Below are 15,867 nucleotides of genomic sequence, written 5' to 3' on the forward strand. Positions count from 1 at the left end.
ATACAGGAGAGGATTCTGCACAACTGTACAAGACTGAAGGTAAGACCGGAGCTCACCTTTAGGTTATTTACTCAAATCAGGACATGCAGTAAATCCGTTTATTAGAATAGGTATCTGTTTTTACACCACTGGAGATTATGTGGCCACAATCTTCACCCTGTGTGACATCATTGGACTAACATGTTCATAGTAAAATTCCTTAACAGGTTATATGCTAATAAAAAAGTACATCCATATTACAGCGGATCAGTCAACACAAAAGGTTTGTAGCTGCACCAGGTCAGAATTGCAAGATCTCTGCTATGTATATTAATGGGACTGTGACTAGCAGACCAAGGCATGACGTGGTAGATAACAGCTGGAAAAACAGTTTATATCCTGGAAAGAGGCTGTTTATGTGGGTCATAAGTCAACACAAACCATTGTTCTACACAAGGCCTTAAAGGGTAATTCCACTTTCACAGGTGACTTTGAGAAAATGGAATCACCCCCACCAATCTGTCCCCTCTCCTTTACCGGCTGTTACCTGTCAACAAACACTCCTTCCCCTCTGTGGCTGCCGGTTTAGGACCTGTTCACTGTACACAGCAATGCAGCTCTGTGGTCGGTATTTTAAATTCTGATTGCAAATGGCGAGCACTCATTGCTCAGCACAGTCATTTGCCCTCACTGACCAATGAGAAGCTCTTCTTACTAAGAAGTGCTTCTCATTGGTCAGCGCGGCCAGAAGCGCCTCACAGTCAGGTGGCCGTGCTGACCACTGAGTGCTCGCCATTTGCCAGCTGAATTTAAAATACCGACTGTAGGGCTGCGCTGCTGTGTACAGTGTACTGGTCGTACACTGGCAGCCGCGGATGGTGGGGAGCGTTTGTTGACAGGTAAGAGCAGCAGGGGGGAGTGGGAAGATTGGTGGTGGTAATTCCATTTTCCCAAATTTGCCTAGGAAAGTGGCATTACCATTTAAGATGGCCATACACTGATAGAATTTCATATGATTGTATGAAAAAAACTGGTCAGACTATTCAATAATGCCATTGGAAACTTTACAAATGTTGTTCAAAATTTAATTTGATTTGAACATTTGATTTTGAAATTAATGGAGTTTCCTGAACGAAAACCACATTCACTATTAGAATTTCATTCATTAAATTTTTTCGCCACTACAGTAAAGAATTATCTCTGATTTGGTGCCCATTAGCTATTAGAAAATCAAAATACGTTCCCAAAACACATTTTTTTCAAATGAAACTCTGCTGGTGTATAGCAAACTTTAGGCAGAAGTCTACAGTGACTGTCAGGTTTCACTTTTTGATCACCTAAAACATTCATGTCAAATTAGGTTTTAAACCAGCCAATGTGCCATTATGATCAAGTAGATGATCAAGACACATGAACAGGACACTGTTTATTCATACTATATATCTTTGCCCATGAGCCTAAATGCCACCTAATTCTGGTGGTATTTGTATAGTGAGTAACCACAATACTTTAGTTATACCTAATTTACTAAATATAGAACATAAAAGGTACATTCCCTAAGCTAATGCAAGGTAACAGTGGTGTCCTTGTTTTGCAAGCAACAGCATACCACCTACAGAAACAGGCAAAAAAAAAACACTTTGCCTTTTACATGTCTGCATGAAAAAGCTGTCTTCTAGTCAGCTTCAAAGGGTATGCTCACTGTGCTACATACAAAAATATCACTGTAACAGCATTCTCTTCCCAGCATGCACCACAGACTAGAGACGGATTAGCAGGTTAGTGGTGGAGTATTTCTCCACTCCTCTACCGCTAATTGAATTTGTGATATTCAGGGGATTTGGGAATACTACACACACATGGGAATCTGCAAGCTTTTCAAAACTCTCGCTATTTTTTAACGTAAAGGCTTTCCTTCAGCAAATCTGAACATAATTCACTACTTTTAGTTCAATTAAGAATCCACTCGTGCAATAAAGTACCCAGTACAGCAGTCTGACTAATGCATTGCTTACCACCCGACACCTAGTCCAAAATTAGCCATCTGTCAAAGGCAGTGTGGCTTAAGGCCCCTTTGACATTGTCCGATCAGGAGGTTATCTGTGCACGGATCCCCTCCTGATCAGAGTGGTACGGATCAGATGTCACTGTTGTGACATCTGTGTCTGTCAAGTTTTTTCCTCCATTTTGCAAAGGAGGAAAACACTGAAATGAGTGGGCCCTATTCTGGTCTATGGGGAATGTGATGTAAACAGACTTGTGTCTGTTTACATCAGATTACTCTCCATCAAGCACAATTAGATCCGGCAAAAGGAACACTGTTCCCTTTGTTTTTCCGTCCATTTAGATCCAGCTGCCTATAGACTTACATTAGGGCATCCAATTGGGTCCGCCTGAAAAACTGACGGACAGACTTGGTCGGACCGCCCGTCTGAAAGGGACCTAGGTTCCAAGCCTCCAAGCATATTGTGGTGTGATGCGATACAAAAACAGTGCAGGGATTTTCTTGTCCATTATAGTACATTGGCAGCTCATTTAAAATGAATGGTCTGCCTTAATACGACACACATTAATGTGCCGAATTGTGCATGTTAAAGTGACACTAAACTCAGGAGTTATGTCCTAAAAATACATTAAAGTACCTTAACTATTAACAAAAATGTAGCTTATTTGTGCATCACTCAGCTGTAGATCCTCACATCATCTCTGAATTGGTGCTGACACTGTCCTTCCTTCTGGGGGGTGACCACTTTTGTTCCTTATGGTCCCGGTGGGTGTTGTCAAGTAGCCATCGCTTCAAGCTCGCTCCTGTGACGGAATACAATTTCATGTTACAAGTAGGTACACTAAATGTGAGATTATAGTCAATCACAGGAGTGAGCTTGGATCGGTGGCTACTTTGCAACACAGAGTAACCACCCGCCAGAAGGAAGGACAGTTTCATCACTAATTCAGAGATGGTTTGAGGATTTACAGCCGAGTGATACACAAAAAAGATACATTTTTGTCAATAGTTATGGTACTTGAATGTATTTTTAAGATTTAACTTCTCGTTTAGTGTCACTTTAAATTGTTTGCAGGAATGTAAAAAAGTGCAAAGTTGATATTAAAGGAGAACTATGGGGTTAGGGCTTTTCCCCATAGTTCTCCAAAGGGTAATGGGAGGACACAAACTAGCGTCCTTCCGTTACCCAAAGCTCAGTATACCGAGAGCTGCAGCTTGCAGTATACTGAGGCGCCGCAGCTGAAACGGATCCCGACAATTATGTCTGGATAAGAGGCAGAGCCAGCTGTACCCGCCCCGTCCGTTCCGCCAGTCAGCGCTGGAGGATCGGACAGGGGAGGGGAGAATCCGGTCACATGATTTGAGGATCTACAGATGAGTGACACACAAATAAGATAAATTTTTGTTTACAGTTAAGTGTCACTTAAGGTCTCGTTCACACCTAGGCGTATTGCATATGCGCGTCTGTAGCGCGTTTTTAACCGCGATTCGCTGTAAAAAAGTTGCGCGCCGTCGCGCATTTCCGAAGGCTACTTGGCTGTATCCCAATCAATGTGTGTCGCATTAAGGCAGCCCATTCATTGCTGAATGCCTTTTTTAGATTTAACTCCTGAGTTTAGTGTCCCTTTAAGGGGGCCTGAACATTTGCCCTGCATGAGCAAAGTAGAGGATCACTTTAAGGTTTACTGCTAGGAATGGTTAAATCAGGAGAGCTACTGACTCATTATGTTTTGTTCCCGTAATATTTGCTTGTAGATTTGATCTGGATTAAATTGCAAAATGTAGGAATCCAGGTAATAATGGTTCACAAACTGTATGAATCATTGCAAGTTGAATAAAAAAAATGTACAGTTTACGGATTCCATGCACTCATCATTAGTGTCTTCATCTGCATCTCTGGTGCAGTAGTGTAAAATGGCTGATGTGTACTTTAAATTGGCATTGCATGGTAGGCCTTTTTCATCCCTTGGGATTGTCCATTCTCCTAATAATGAATATAGTTGATGAGTCTTCTACCAGAATCTGTTCTTGTGAAAGGCAGTAGAGAGAATCACTGAATGGTACCATGTGCCAACAATGACTTTCACTCCCGCACTCGTACAGTCTTGCTCCAAGTACAGAAAGCAGAAGAAAAACTCAAGTTAATTACATCTCTTGAGAAAATGCTTTAGGACTCACAAAAACATGTCCACAAACTATACCTTTCATTTATTCAAGGTATCTGTGCAAACTTCTGCTCCAAACTGGGCAGATCCCAAGAGGCAGGTAGCCAGTGCACCAAAATATTCAAGATTATTTTGAGCCCTTTCTACTTCAATAAAAATAAAAGCTGTAGATATAAATTGCTTGCTGGATCATAAGGAGGACTGACTGGCTCCTCAGTTCTATAACAATCTGTCTTTTCCTGTTCTAGTAAATTAGTTATTAGAGTGTATGTGAAGGCATTGTCAATAAGCAAGACCATTTATACAGCAATCCTAGGAATTAGCATAAATCAGATTTTTTCATTTTGAAGTGTGCAAATACCTTTTTATGAGATTTATGCAGAGCAGTCACATGACCACAGCTGTTCTGGAGTATCTGTGCTAAGATAAGCTGGAGGAGGGTCCAGCCAGTGTGGAAGGTGGGATCAGCCAGGTCTACGCAATTCTCTCTCTTTGTGTTTACGTCCTAATGATCAATAGTGAACCTGTCTTTCAGATGAACAGGGGTGGGTATGGCCAGTGCGGGGTGTGGGTCCAGCCAGTGTGGGGGTGGGCAGGTCCAGCCAGTACTACATGATCGTCTCTGTAGTTATATCCTGTTATATATACACTGCATGTCTGTCACCACGTAGTATGTGTGCTGAGATAGGTTAGGAGGTAAGGGAGTTTAATGCGCATGTCTGTCACTGTAGATCGGATCTTAACTCACGGGTCGCGTGGTCGGTAAAGAAGGGGAGGACCACAGAGACTGGCAAGCTCAACAGGTATATTACATTTTTGCCAGCCACATTAGATAAAATACACACTTCAAGTCATATTTTGTTATAGGTTCACATACACTTTAACTGCTACTAAACAACCTGAGTTTGAATACGTACAACCTGTGTGCTGTTAAACCAAGTCATGAAATTATACAAAGTGCCTCAAATTCTATCATATTTGTACACTGATCCCAGTAGAGGTAAAGGTGGGCGCTGAGACCAATTCATTGTTTCGTAGGTGAAAAGTCTTTATTAAAGCCCAAATTGCCCAAATTGAGTTCCGCTGCTCTCTACAAAGCAGAGATCCTACCGATATAGGGGGTCACCTGGCTTGGGAAATCTATTTGTTGTCTGCCGCACGGTTGCTTAACACAGACATCCACTGACTATACTTTGATATTCCCCTGGCTTATTCAGGTTCCTATTTTTCAGTCCAAAAGATTATATGTGTAAAAGTTGCTAAAGCCTGACGAAGGGGGTTTGTGTGACCACCGAAATCTTTTTGATATGTGTGTGTGTTTGATGCTCATTCCAGTTTGACTACACAAATATTTGTTCACTGAACAGTAGATCATGATTAGTTCAGTACTCATGGGTACAGAGGGCAGGTACTGAAAACTTTCCAGCCAGACAAAAGAAGATGATTGTATCCAAAAGTAATCTATTTATACCACAATCATTGCATATTGTCAAATTTGTCAAAATTGCTGCTGCCTTTTTTGCTTGCTAGACTAACCCAGTCGCTGATATTTGAACTTGCTTCACCTCTGTTCACATCTCACCTTTCATCTACAGAATAGAGATCCCATTCTTCCTGTTTATTATCAGAGAAGCTAAACAAAGACACATTTTCTTTTCTGGTGAAGACCAGCATTCTACATCATAGGCTTAGTACATCATAGTACATCATATAAAGAAGAACCCCAGGATTTATTAAAATGAACTGTTGCGGTGGCAGGAGCCCCCCCCCCCCTCCCCTCTGCAGCCCCACGGCAAGGGTTAATTTTTTTAAAATCTTGGAGTCCTTCTTCAATATATATTAACATTTAACATAATCCATACTATACAATCGGATAATTCCTTCCAACCACAGTGTCCACACTCCTACGTATTATTTTCCAGGACACGTGAACAATGATACAGTAATAGCACATAGCAGATTTACATTTTTCTGTATTGGAAAATGTCACCCTCAAAGAATCGGAAAAACGGTTAAACTACACTAGCTGGTCCACACAGATATATAAGTAGTATTCTATTTATTCAGATAAATGCAATCCACTAACACAGCAATAACAAAATATTTGAAACCACTCTATAGGCCTCATAGAATCCTGGCTCCCAACCTGCATTCATCTGTATATGTATTTGCATTGATATAAAAGGCAAAATTCACACTGAAGCTCAGAATACATTACACTGGTCTACTCTCCCCAGAATAAATCGAGGCAATACTACTGCATAATAACGTATCTCCACAGTGCTTCAACCACTGCAGGTTGTGCTGAATATGCCACCCCTGGTTATTCAAAGAGTTCTTCCTATATAACTCTGATTTGATCTCTGCGTTGTTTACTACGTTTAATATGGCTTATTAGAATCACATGCATGAGCGCGCCTTTGGTGCCTTTTTAGTTCATGAATTTAACAAACTGGGGTGAAAGTAAATGGTGGTGGGAAATACAGCAGCACAATATATCGGTGATCAATCATTCGTATAAGTCACCTGAACCCTCACTTGCCAGTGTTGCTGCACATCATCATACAGAACCTTCGCTGTCACTCTGTCACCACTGGCACAGCATTGTCTTCTACACAACATGCACTCATCTAGCAGAGATGAATTGTGCTGTAGCTCTGCAACATATATGGTGATTGTAATAAACCCCTCCTGGCTGAGGAATGGTGTGTATATATAAAGAAACACATTCTGCCTGTCTCCCGTCAAAGACTTAGATAGAAAACAGAAAGCAGTGTGTACAATCAGCACGCACTGACCCATGTGCCATTAAAATAATATAGATGTCAGCTTAAGGGAAGCCCTTAATAATCTTGACATCCTTATTTGGACTACACAAAAGAAACATTTTAAATCACTTAAATTACCTTTTTTTGCCTCTGATCCTCCCTGGCCCCTGTGCAAGCATTAGGCAGGTGCAGGCAGTTTCATGCATGTTTTATAAAAGATACATTGTACTTTAGGATGAAAGTCTGCTAGCAAGTGGAGCATAGATGATGGGAAGAACCCATGGAGCACACAGACACACGCTGATTCCCATTCTCACCAAGCCAAGGAGTTCACTCACCCCCTATGTTATGGTCTCCTAATACTCCAAACCGGCAGGGGAACATCATAGGCTCAGGAACCTGCAGGACTGCTTACCGCTGCAAGCCTGTGTGTGTATCACGTGTCATCCTCTACACGTTGCCATAGAGATTCTACATAGATACAATATATTTATGCAGCAGAAGAGAACCCAGGCTCAATAAAAGCGCACAGCTCCCCCAGTGCAGGGCACTCAAGGAGCAGAGACCTGTACCTGCTAAGCTTACACTCATTCTAGAATCTAGATGTCCGAGTCCACTGCACTTAGAGGAATAATTCTAAAGTAAAGACAAAGGAGCTGACCTTCATATAAAGGGGAGGCAGGGGTTGATGCAGCTTCAAACACCTCCACTTTTCACATCATCATATACCAATGACATGCATTTAAGTCGATATAATCCCAATCGCTAAAATATCATATACGATTTAAAATGTTCTTTTAAATTTCAAAAGTTGGTTTCAATCTTTTAATAAATCAGCAGCTTTCAATAAAATAAATGCAGCTCAATTCACCAAGCTTTAACCCCAGGATAAGGGTTTTTATTTCAGCCATGGGGCTGTGATTTTTAATTCTTAGGGGACTAAGGGCTCATTCACATGTGTGCAGTAGATTCCATTGACAATGGATTTCTCTGGATGCAATCCAAATGTGACCAGGAGACCTATACAAAGCAATGATTAGCTGACAGGAGCCGCAGCTGTCCACGGCTGTTCACATGTATCTGCACATCCACCTACGATTAGGGAGAAATGTTGGACGCTTGACGGAATCAGTTGTCTGGCCCTAATCACTTGTGTGAGTGAGCCCTTAACTTGAAATCATTGTTTGTTTGTTTTTCAAAGACAAGTATCCTTTTCCTGGTGTAATAGCTTCCAGAATTGAGCCTTTTGTGATCCTGCCATGAAGGTCATTGTTCAGGCACTTCCTGTGATGGGGTGACAACTGTCTCCTAGTTGTGGCCATTTACATGCGCCCACACCATTGCACATTGCATAAGCATGGCCAACTGTTGCCATTATCAATAAACCTTTCTGAAACAAGAATGCGCAGCTGACACTAGAGCGAGTGCATGTAGACAGGAGATAGCCAAAAGAAGCAAGAGTAGATCAGCAGAACCGAGATGCAAAAGGCATGAAAAAAGGCAAAAAGAGTATTTTTACAAATACTCCTTGCACACGTGCCCCCCGGTGTAGACTCCATCCAGCCGTACCATGGCACAAACATGGCCAACCATTGCCATATTGGGGTGACAACTGTCTCCTAGTTGTGGCCCATCACATCATGGTGCAGACTCCAAGCAGCTATACCACTGCATAGGCAAAGCCAACTGTTGCCTCTATCAGTAAACCGGTCCAAAGCAATAATATGCAGCTGACACTGAAGCAAGTGCATGTAGACTGGAAGTGGATGAAAGAGGCTGGAGGAGATCAGCTGAACCGAAATGCAAAAGGGATGAAAATAAGGTGAAGAGTATTTTAGGGGAAGAAATGGCAATCCTTTATGATACACAGTGCTTTAGGCAATGAAATGTCATCTAGTTAGGGTTTGGATCTATAAATAAAATAAGGATGACAGTTATAGTAATAACAATAATAATAATAATAATAGTAATTACAGTGATAGTAATAGAATAATAATGATACTACTACAACTAAGAGGAAGAAGGTGATAGTTATAGAATAATAATGATAATAGTAATAACAGTAATAATAATAATAATGACAGTGATAGTAATAAAAAAATATTGAAATACAAATAATGACTAACATATATGATATATATTCTCTTCCCTGACATCTAAGCTGACTAAGTCAGACAGTGATCATAAAGACAAGGCTTGCACCCTATACAATATCAGCAGGTAGTCTGTGCACGATCGCCTGTTGGAAAGGGGCCGATCACAATACAAAGTACAATACATGTCAGATGAAGAACTCCCAGGACCAATCAGATTATAGTGAACGCTACAATCAGTACAGTCCAAGCTTCGATCACCATTAGTGCAGCTCTCTGAGCCTCTGCTGGAGGATTAACATTTTGGCTTTGTAAATCAGATCATTTCTTCCCCAGCTGAGCCGAGCAGACAACAGCTTGCCTGGCATATAGCTAAAGGGAAATCATCTCTCTCTGTGATTCAACTCACCAGTTTGCTGTGCAGCTGAATGAATGGCCGGTGACAGCCCAGGCAATCTTCTTCCTAAATCCTGAGATCTTCCTGAAGTCGTGCGTTCACCATGTTCCTCCATTGAGGTGCCCCCTGGCACTATCGGTCCGGCTCACATGCTCGGAGTGGTGCCGCCTGCGCTGTCCTCCTGGTGCCGGCTGCCTCCTCGCTCCAGTTCTGCGCTGAGGTTGGAGAAGATCTGTTCGCTGACATCCTCGGCGCAGGATCCGCCTCTGTGACTCTCTGTATCAGCAGAGACCCGGGCTGGCTCCGCCTCTGGTCACCTTTCCTCCTGCTGTTGGTCGCCTCTGCCATTGACACAAAGGCAGGGGTGGACTGTGACAGCAGCTTCTCTTCCACATCTTTTCACACCTGCTAATGTTAGTGATAAATAGATGCAAATCACATGCCTGGGATGACTTAACAGAAAGTGAAAGCTGCTTGGAGGATTGGATGTGTCAGCTGAGATGAAGAGAATCAGAAATACCTCAAAAAAAGAGTTACTGGAAATGATATTATATTATCCTGACTGCCCCTTTCTACTAGGGCAGGGGTATAGGCACTGGGCAATTCATTTTCTCAAGGGGCACATGAGAAACTGGAACTGTTGCGGAGGACCAAACCAATAGACATTGTAGGGCTCATGCACACCAGTGCCATGCGTTAATCGCATGGTTCTGTGCAGGGGCGTAACTAGAAATCACAGGGCCCCATAGCAAAATTTTGTGTGCCCCCCTAAACCACCCCCCCTCAAAAAGGACCTACCTCCTGCACACGTTCCCGCTCATTGCTGCAGAGCCCACCATAGACCCTGCACAACCCTCCTGACACCCTGCACAGCACACTTCAGACCCCGCACATACCATAGACTCCGCACAGCCCACCTGACACCATGCAGAGCCCACTTCAGACCCCGCACATACCATAGACCCCGCACAGCCCACCTGACACCCTGCAGAGCCCACCTGAAAACCCACATAGCCCACCAGAGAGTGACCCTGCAGGGTCTCAGGTGGGCTGGTCACACCCCTGCACACCTCTCACCTGTCAGCCCTGATCCGCTGTCAGCCTCCTCCACCACCGGCCCCTGCCTCCTCCACCTCCTCCATGGTCACCACTGGGCCCGGGGCCCGCCTCTCCTCCATCGCTGCCGGGGCCGGTGTTCTTTCATTTCATGGGACCTGTAACTGGATTGGACTGACATGCGCGCAAGCTCACTGTGGGACCAGGTCCGTGAATCTGACGGACCATCGTATGCGCAGTATGGGATCAGGTCCCTACATCTCACAGACCAAGGCAGGGTCTGTATATGACACGGACCAACGCAGCTTAGTATCAATGGTGTTGTGGCTCCAGGTCCATAACTCTGACGTACTAGTTATTAAATCATAATGCTAACACAAAATATGATTGCACATAAATATATTTGTTTTACACATTATACACTTTTCGTTAAATATAATATTTAGATAGGGAGACAGCAAGAACATAGATACACATATGTGTGTTTGTGTTAAAAAAAATTAAATATCATATTGACACAAATATATTTATGGGTAATGATATTTTGCTTCATCATGCTCATTTCGTAGTTAGTCCATAACAATTATGGCCTTGCAGCCGCTGATGTGAAACTGCATTGGACCGTGACATTCACAGACCTGCTTCCATACTGCGCATGCCGTATGTTCGTCAGACCTGAGCCCACACTGCGCTTCCGCGCATGTCAGTCCAATTCAGTCACGGGTCCGATAACATGATAGAACACCAGCCTCTTGATCCGACACTGCCGGGCCCCGCCTCCTCCTCTGCTGCTGGGCCCAACCTCCTCTTCCACCGCTGGGCCGAGGCCTCCTCCACCGCAGGTGCTGGCTGTCACTGACTCGGCTGTGAGAAGGAACACGCCACTGCACAGAGTGATCTGAACAGCGGTGGTTTCCTACTCACAGCCGCCTGTGACAGTCCTGCAGCCTGCAAAGCCATAGTGACCCAGGCATCCTGCACGGCATCAGGGGGACCCCTTTGTTTCTGGTCCTTGTCGGGCTCCTCCTGGCCCCATAACTGCCATCTGGGTCGCTATGGCGATAGTTCCGCCACTGGTTCTGTGCAATTAATGCACAGTACCGCAAAACTCACTTACCATGCATTACAGTGCGGTAGGTGCGTTGCGTTGACATTCATTTAAATGCCACCCCAAAAGCACCTCCTGGGCACAATGTGATTGATCACAATGCGATCAGCCGAAATGCAATGAATGGTATTGCGGCACCATATTGAAAAAAGTTGTGCATGCAACGCATTGCGCAGTACCATGCGCTAATCGCATGCGTAGTTGTGAATGGAACAAGTGAATTAAGCTTTATTGTTCCCACATAGTATGTGGCACATACCTTATTTTCAATTTGTCTTTATAGGCCAGAGGCGGGAGCCAGGAGGTGGAGCTGCAAGAGATGACTTAAGAAGATACTCTTCCATCCTCCTGTAATGTTGGGGATGGGAACACATTTTACATCACTGGTTGCCAGGACCACCCCGCAGTCCTAGCAACCAGATACAGACTGATCACTGACCTGTGCTAGGCTGTGATTTTGCAGTGAATGCACCAGCCTTGGAGGCCAGTGCATCCATTGTCAGCCAGCCAAACCAAGCGCAGGCCGTCGATCCGTCCATGTCCAGACCATGGGCTCCAAAATGCCCAGTTCTGCACTAGGGGTAAGCTTGATCATGAGCTTGCACCTAAACCCAGCCCGTTCACAGTTCAGCGAACATGCAAACACACTGGCTATATTTTTTCCAGTTTGCCTATCTGAACCCCCAACTCATGTTTTTAAAAACATCAGCTGGAAGTCTGCCATTTTGCGGCAGGAGAACTAATGCCGCAAAATTACCGTTCCCCAGTTGGCTGTTTTTTTCCAAACAGGGGATCCTAGGCGATGTCACCATATGTTGTCATGATCATATATAGCCAATGACATCACCCAGAATCCGTGGCTAGAATCCACGCCTGTTATTTGCAATGGAAGTAGCTGTGGGTAAACAATAGTGGGTGCAATGGGTTGATGGGCTATTGTAATTGACATGGATCTACATCACTGGATGCCATGAATGATATTGGGTTTACATCTGAGGGCATTGTCTATTGAATTTCTTTTTTCTAATACAGGACTTTTTTCTTGGTGTGGGTGTCTTGCGAATGAGTGACAAGAGGTACCCCATAGTCATTCACCTGGGGGGGCAGATATCTGGATGCCTCCTTACTGTAAAGTCCCCCCACTGACCCCCACATCCCTTTGGGTGGCAGCATGTGGGGGTGAGGTACTTGTCCTCCCAAAAGGGGGAGCATAGTGATTTGCAGATGGTAAAGCAAGTTACCCTTCCAATGTTGGAGGCATGTGGCCTGGTATGGCACACACTTGCTACCCCTCCCCCACTTCTTGGCCACCACAGAGGCATGCCTGGATAAGGATCTTTTATGAATATTTAGGGGCCAGGATTCTGCTTTTTCGCTGTTCGCAGGTCTATGCCAGCTGTCTACCGCTGATGCTTGTTTTTTTTGCATTACTTTTGCTTATTGCGTGATCACTTGCATGAGACCGTATGCATATATAGCTTGAATACATGAGCTGAATGGAAGTGGTCATTGTATGATTGGACATCCCGGATCTGATATGCACTATATAAGGTGCACACAGTATGTACGGTATAACTGTGCCGGCTGAAGATTTAAATGTGTTGGATGCAGCCCCGATGCTATTATTGGACTTTGATGTGTTATTAACCCTTGCAGTGGGGCTACCCCGCATTGCAAGGGTTAAGTGCTTGTTTGTGTCTAGGTGCTAAAATAGCAAAGATATACTCATCCGAAGTTCCAAGCTGGCCAGCTGTCACGGCACTCCTTCCAGCCCGTTCCCTCCTACTCTGCAGCACTGAAATGTTCCTCAGCGTCCTCACGTCTATACACTGGGTGGTATTTATCAAAACTGGAGCAGAGAAAATCTGGAGCAGCTGTGCATGGCAACCAATCAGCTTCTCTCTTCAGTTTGTTCAGATTATCTGTCATATATGTGCAAATGGTAAGTGTTAGACTGCCAGGGCTGCACTCAGGGAGGTGGGGGAAGTCTTTAAAGGGCAATTGTACCAACTATTCTAAACCTAACTGGTCACTATGTGCAATAACTCCACTTTTGTGGTAGTTTTATTTTCTGGAAAAGATGAAATGTTGAAAAGGAAATTGAGTCAGGTAATACAATCAATGACTTGTGTACTGCAATCTCACACATACAGTACATTAAATTTTATATTTAGCAACTAGTGGATCATCCTTTATTGGCAATGCCTTTAACCAGTTTCTGTGTCTGGTGACCAGACCTACGCAACAGGTACATTGCCACATTCCTATATACAAAACCCTATTGGGTCATACTGCATATATTTTGGAATGTTTTTCTTAAATAGTCTATCCCAGGCCCCATTACAGCAATTCAATAGGCCAGTGATTTGGCAAGGACAATATAGAATGTTATTGCTATTCATTTTGCTGGATCATTGTCATTTTGTGTTTAGTTGCAGATTGCTGGCAGACTCTACAAGATTTTATTTTGTAACTTAACTTGAAATTACGGCTGGAACAACTAATCGATGTAATCGGTGATAATCGATAATGAGAATCTTTGTCAATGATTCTCTTTATCGATTAGTTGATTCATTAGTTGAATCCGCCGCCACTCTACTCCCCTGTTCTCCTCCCCGATAGTGCCGGCTGCAGCGGTTTTTGTACCTTGCAATCCTCGCTGTGCCTGTGTCAGCAGAGGAAGCGGGGACACAGCCAACTGCAGCTCGCATCAGCAGGCAGGAGAGACCGGCTCATCCTCTGCATTCCCCGGCTTGTCCGCTGTCACTCCCGCGCCTCCTCTGTATTCTGAGGCTTGTCCGCTGCAGCCCCCGTGCCTCCTCCGTATTCCCTGGCTAATATGCTGCTGTCCCCGTTGCTCCGCTGCTGCCTCCCACTGGTGTCCCGATTCCGCAGCTGCTTCCTCATGCCCCCGCTGTTCCCCCATGCCCTCTCTTCTGCCAGCGGTAGAAAGCCGGTGTCAAGTACCCATCCAACAGCTGGGAACAATAGCCAGCCTGCTATTGGCTATTTTCAATTACAATAGCCAATAGTATTTTTATTTTATTTAACTGTTTAACTTTATTTTTTTAATTTTTTTTTAATTTTTGTCAATTTGTCAATCAGCAGAGGAGGATCTGAAAGGAGAACTTCCCTCCTCTGCTGATTGACAGCAGGCAGTGGGCGGGTGCAGTAGCCAGCCTGCTATTGGCTTTTGCAATTTAAAATAGCCAACAGCAGGCTGGCTATTGCGCCCAGCCACTGCCTGCTGTGTTTACAGCTGTCATTCCCTAGTTAAAACCTCTGTAGGATCTAAAAGACTCCTAATGTCACCTTAAAGAGAACCTGCCATCTCCATGTACTTGTGAGCCCCCCCCCCCACCCAATGTGACAGCAATGAAAAAATAAAATTATTAAAATAAAAAAGTTTTAAACAAATAAAGCTAAATAGTTAAATAAAAATAAATTAAAAATACCCCAAAAACATGTTGAAGTCCACCGACCTCGCAAACACACACATACTAACGGAAACGTCGGTGCACTTACGCACGAAAGCGACAATTGCGTTATACATGTCAGGTATCCGTGCATGCGCCAGAGTGAGAGCAATCATTTTTGGTCTAATATTCATGGCTAACTCTAAACTAATGACCAGGTTTATATATATCTATAAAGCTATAAAGATCTATATAGGCTGTTAAATTGCGTTGTTTACCCGTATCTTCAGAAAAAAATCACTTCTATTGTCGTGGTAAACAAACTTCTTCCCTATTTATAATGGTCTGGCCCTCTAGCAACTTCAGCCCGAAATTATAGCTAATTTGCCTACAAACATCAGGCGGTCATAATAATCTGGCCACTCAGTGTATACCCTGTTTCCCCGAAAATAAGACCTACCCCGAAAATAAGACCTAGTACTATTTTTTGTAATTACCAAACTATAAGACCTACCCCAAAAATAAGACCTAGGGGTCTATTCACGAAGCTGCCGAAGGATCTATCCGTAGCTTTGGCCGATCCTTCGACTAGCTTCGGCCCCAGGACCCCTTCGGTTCAGTAGAACCGAAGGGGTGCTGTACGGGCTATTCACTATAGCCCGTACAGCTCCCGAACGTGGCCGAGCGGCTCAGTCGAGGCGAACGCATATGCCTCGGCTTGGCTGAGCCGCGCTGAAAGCCGAAGCTGGCCGAGCGGCCGGCCATTGGCCGGCCGACAGCCTGGTTGTTTTTTTGGTTATTAAATTGTATTGGTTGGAGCTTTAACATTCAGACTGTTTTAAATCCGTAAAAATAATTAAAATGTCTAATATAATACATG

The 15,867-nt window shown here is 43.9% G+C and overlaps 1 protein-coding gene across 2 annotated transcripts in view; it reads right to left on the reverse strand.

The window, feature by feature from the left end:
* The window catches only part of TMEM200C (transmembrane protein 200C), a 65,033-nt gene extending 55,341 nt beyond the window's left edge, over window positions 1–9,692 (reverse strand). The window contains exon 1 of one of the 2 annotated variants that reach the window (XM_018553468.1): window positions 9,420–9,692. The gene's annotated coding sequence lies outside the window, so the exon portion shown is untranslated. Of the gene's footprint in view, window positions 1–7,255; window positions 7,335–9,419 lie in introns of those variants that run through there. The other variant, XM_018553476.1, reaches the window with a different exon arrangement.
* Window positions 9,693–15,867: the final 6,175 nt, after the last annotated feature.

The sequence above is a fragment of the Nanorana parkeri genome, unplaced genomic scaffold, assembly GCF_000935625.1.
Source record: "Nanorana parkeri isolate BGI_ZX_2015 unplaced genomic scaffold, ASM93562v1 scaffold7, whole genome shotgun sequence".
Classification (NCBI taxonomy): Eukaryota; Metazoa; Chordata; class Amphibia; order Anura; family Dicroglossidae; genus Nanorana; species Nanorana parkeri.